Below are 5,061 nucleotides of genomic sequence, written 5' to 3' on the forward strand. Positions count from 1 at the left end.
GACTTAAGCATGCACAGCGTGTGCATGTGGGGAGATGGACCCGAGTGAACACAAAAGCCATCAGCTATTCCTGGGGGTGCCATGAAGGCGAGTGTGACAGATGAGGTCACTTCACTTGGAGAGTAACATCCCCTGGGGAAACACCTGGATGCAGCACTGGGATGTGCTTCCTTGAACCGAGGTCCCCATGTCCATTCCTCAGGAGGAGAGCAGAGCAGGGCGACACACCGCAGGGCTGCGGTGCCTCCCAGACTCTGGGGGTGGCGGCAGGAGGTCAGAGAGACACTGTGACCGCTGCCGTGCACTGCCTCTGCATGGGCAAGGGAAGGACTCATGTCTCTGATCAGCCGTGTGTGTATGAGGAGTGTCCGAGGCCAGCTGAGGTGTGGGTACCTGACAGAGCTCTGACATTTCTGTGTGTGACTGCAGGAACAAATCCCCAACATCCCAGGGACATTCACCTCCACTGCCGTGGACAGGCTCACTGCAACTGCTCATGTCTGCTATGCCACCCTGTCCTGTGATTCTGGATTATGCCCTCAAATGTGCCAGAGCAGCCAGACACGTCCCGAGGTCTGTGGAGAAGGCGGATGTCAAACCCATCTTCAAGAAGGGCAGGGGTGAGGATTCGGGTAATTACAAACTGGTCAGCCTTCCTCAGTCCCTTGGAGGGTGATGGGGTACGTCCTCCTGCAGCCATCTCCAGGCAGTGGAAGGACAAGAAAGGCTTTGCTGGACCAGAATGGTTAGGGGAAACAAGGGCATGTTGTGTACCCGGCATTGTGCATGGCCTTTGACATCATCTCCTTATAGCAATATTGATGCTGTCTGGGCTGAAACCGTGGATGGTGGGAAGTTGGCTAGATGATCAGGCCCAAATGTCCACAGTGGTACAAAGTCCTCCCAGAAGCCAGTCGTAACCAGAATCCCTCAGTGATCAACATTTGGGCCAACACTGTTGAATGTCCTTATTACTGCCCTGTATGTTTGAGCCCCATCCAGGAAGAGGACATGGGTATGGGTTGGCATGTCCCTTCTGCCTGAGTATCTGAAGGGACAGCAGCAGGCAGATGGCTTGCCTACGTCTACCCACAAAGCTGAAAGGCCATCAGCAGCAGCCTGGGGGTTTAGAAGATCACAGTGAGGTCACTTCTATCTGGTCACCTGAAAGGCCTGTTGATGTAAGTCGCTGATGAGTGAGGTCAGCTGCCTGGAGGGTGCTTTCTGAGATTTTTTTGAGCTTTCGTTGGAAGTGGGAAAGTGCAGGAGAGAGAAAAATGCTGTATAATGCAGCTGGGAAAGTGGAGACTGGACAGGAGGAAGAAGAAATATCCCTGCAAGGGTAGAGCTGTAGTGCAAGAGAACGCCCAGAGAGAGTTGGTGACGATCCCATGGCTTTGTGTTCCAAGAAACAGCCTGTTAGGGCACAGCGACATCAGTGAAGGTACAGAAATTCCCAGGGGAGAGCAAAGGGGGAAAGCACCATGGGTGTCTACAGGCTGGAGGAAAACTGGGGCAGCAGTGGGACAACCTGCACTGGAAATGGCCAAGGCCGCTGGCAAAGCTGGAAGGCACAAACAGAACCCAGGTCTTTGCCGTCTGGGTGATTGCATTTCTCTTGGCTACGAAGGGCTATGAGACTATCCAGGTCTTAGCTCAAGTCCCCCATGAGGACCGGGACTCGCAGAAGGCCTCATCTGCCTCTTTCTCCTCCCCTGCAGATCAGCAGGTCTGTAGCAGACACCCACCATAGCATTGCCCATGTTGGTCTGCATGATAATCCTCAGCCATCAACTCTCAGCTGACTCATTGTCCATCCCCAGGCAGAGCTCCATGTGTTCCTGCAGCTCTCTCATACAGTCCCTTACCCTCCTGGTCCAGACCTATAACCTTACCAGTACCAGAGTCCCAAGACCCCACAGTTTCTCTTGCAGAAGCTTTGGACCACCTGCTCCCTCCACTAGCCAGCTCCCAGAGCCTATGGTCTCTCCGGTATCCAGTCATGGTCTCTCTCATGCTCCCAGGTCTCTGTCCTACTGGCTGGCTTCTCCAGCCTCATGTTTGCCAGCAGTTACACACACTGACCCACCCAGCAACACGAGAAGGATGCATGCTGGGCTCTCCATTTCTGCCCCCTCAGGTGCACAAGCCCCTGTGACTTGTCATCCCCACTCCAGTGGCTGGCGCTCACAGCTCCATACCTACCAAGAGCAGAGAGCCCCCTCACCCCACCAGCACTTTGGTGGAATTCCAGAAGAAGACAGGAGAGGCTGGGCTGATCACTTGCAGGCCATGGCCACACAAGGGGCTTTACCAGCAACCTCTTTAAACATAATGGGCTACTTTTAGCCCCTTTTCTTGAGGTTTTCTCAAACTTGTCCATTCCCAAACAACCTTCATTCCTCCTTTGGCATTTCCATGACACTTAATAGTAAGTCTTGCACAAGCCCCAAGTGCTGTTTCTGTCAACACGCAATGAGCGTCACACTCCCAGAGGCAGTAACCCTCACCCTCAGTCTGGAAGGTCACCCCAGGAAGCTCTCCCATTGACGCGTGTCACTTGGCCTGTCTGGAGTGCAAGTTAATTTTCCTCACAGCAGTCTGTGTGGTGTTGTATTTTGGGTTTCTGAGCCAAACACACCCAAACACACTGCTGGTTTGGTTGTTGTGTAGCAGTGCTTACACAGTGTTGAGGTTGGGGTGTTTTTGTTGGCTTGTTGATTTTTTCAGATTTTTTTCCCTGGTGACGATGAGGCCGTTTCCCAGGAGGGCAGCCAGGTAGATGCCCTGGAAGAGACAGAAGGTCAAGAGCTGCAGCTCCCGTGTGTCTGTGAATGCCAGGACGAGGACCTGTGTGATGGAGTTGCCACTGAACATTTATTTGTTGGACTCTGAGCATGGAGCACTGTTGTAAAAGAAGGAAACAGTGACAAGACACAACAGACTTCTTTGAGCCTCCATTGACTCAGCTGAATCCCTTCCCTCCAAACAGGAAAAGGAGATTGTATCCTGGAATTGCCTGGGTGTCTTGTCTAATAAGAAAAGAAAAAAGATATTCTTGGCCCTCAATCTGTCTCTGATTGAGAAATGAACTGCTGGACCAGAAGTGTCCCTCCCCAGCTGAGGGAGGGAACATCAGGGATGACTTCAGGCTGTTTCCCACCAGATTGCCCTGGAGCCCCAAGGACACCCCCAGGGAGCCCAGACGGGGCAGAAATGCTGCAGTGCTACAGCCCAAATATGTGCTCTTGCCCTCAGGCAAGGGCATAGCCAGGATGAGCTGGAGCATCTGCTTTTTGACATCCATTGCGTAACTGCCAAGGCATGGTGAGACAAGGCAGACCCCTGGGCGAATGGGATGGGAACTGGCTTTTCAGGAGAGACAGACAGGAAGGATCTGGCGTGGTGTACCCCCAAAGCGATGAAGTTTCTTTGATGTATGGAGCTCCTTAATGGTTAAGGCTACAAGTTGGGTGTACCCTTGTGAATGAGGGCCAGAGGAAGGGCCAGTCAAGGTGACATGGTGGTGGGAGATGAGGAACCTGCAGTCAAGGTGGGGAAGCTAGCACAGTCTTGTTTAAGGAACCCAATGGAAGTGTCTGGATGTAGGAGCCTGGGCCTCACTGGGGACGTTAAAGGCCCTGGCATTTCCTGGAAGGGGAACACAGCAGTGTGAAAGAGTCCAGGAGGGTTCTGGAGTGTCTTGGGAGAGCTTCTCAGCACAGCTGCCAGACGGGCCAACAAGGGCAATGCAAGCCTGGATGTGATCCTTGCCAGCGTGGAAGAGATGCTCAGGGACTTGAAGGTCCTTGTAAGCCTTGGCTCTCATGACACTGAAACAGTTGCGACGCAGCTCCCAAGGAGAGTGAGGAAGGAAAGGCAAATGCCAGACATTAGAGGAGCAGACTTCAGCCTGGTCCTGGGAGTTTGAGTGGGGATCTCATGGTTGGCAGCTGTGAAAGGCAGCCGAGCTCAGTACAGCTGGTCTTCAAGGACAGCATCTTCCAAGCACAGAAATGGTCTATACCAAAACTCAGCTGAAACTTCAGAGTCAATTCAAGGGCACCATAACGACCTGGTAGTACTTCAGGGACAGTGGAAAAAGAAGCACAGATAATACGGTATCACTGCTAAAAAGTGGGCATAGATAGATCTATGTTGTGTGCTCTCTGACTGCGTTATCACCAGCAAGGTCTCCCAGGCCTCTGTGCCTTAAGGCAGGACTCTAGAGGAAAACAGCCAACCGTGGATGGGAATCAAAGCAGGGGCTACTTGAGCAAAGTCAAATGTTACCAGTCAGAAGGGACCAGATGCATAATTCTGTACTTCCAGAGAGGGAGAGAAAGGGCCATCAGCTTGCTGGTGCGTGTCCATGGCCTATGAACCAATAATGACAATTTACAGACCAGCATCAAAGTTGAGAATATGAAGATTTCTTACACACTTCTAACACTGAGTTGTTTCAGCTTCTGCCTAACATCTTCCTTCAGGGCCTGATGCAGTTGCCCACACAGAGGTGGCCACTGCCTCAGAGATACCCGTGGGTAGGTGATGGCCCTACATGGCCCTGGGTAACGTGACACAGCTCTGCTGGGTGTCTTTCAGCAATAGGAGTTAGAGGAGAGGCAGGGTAGCGAAAGTATCTCACTTGAGACAACTCATTTCTTTCCCTTTGATTAGAGGGAATTCTTGACAATTGCACCCAAGCTGTCCAGCACTGTAGGGGAATGAGAAACAACTGTGTCTAGATGCTGCAGAGTCTCCTAACGGTGCTCCTGTAACCCAGATACACTGGGATTAGTGCAGATTTGGCTATACAAAAGAGAGCATTTTGTTCACTTTGTCTCTTTGTTTCCCTTTGTGGATCGAGGGAGCTCATGACATCAACGTGTGCCTCACTGTGAGCAAAGATTGAATGTGGAGAAAGAGAGGCTATTACAGGGAGGGCTTTGGGGGTCTTCGGATCTGGGCTTGGCAGACAAATGTGTTTTCTGTTGGTCTAAGGCCATCTGCTGTGAACAGTGGCCTTGAGAGGAGGTAATGTAGACTTCATTTAAAGCA

The sequence above is a fragment of the Vanellus vanellus genome (assembly GCF_965231255.1).
Source record: "Vanellus vanellus genome assembly, contig: HAP1_SCAFFOLD_45, whole genome shotgun sequence".
Taxonomy (NCBI): Eukaryota; Metazoa; Chordata; class Aves; order Charadriiformes; family Charadriidae; genus Vanellus; species Vanellus vanellus.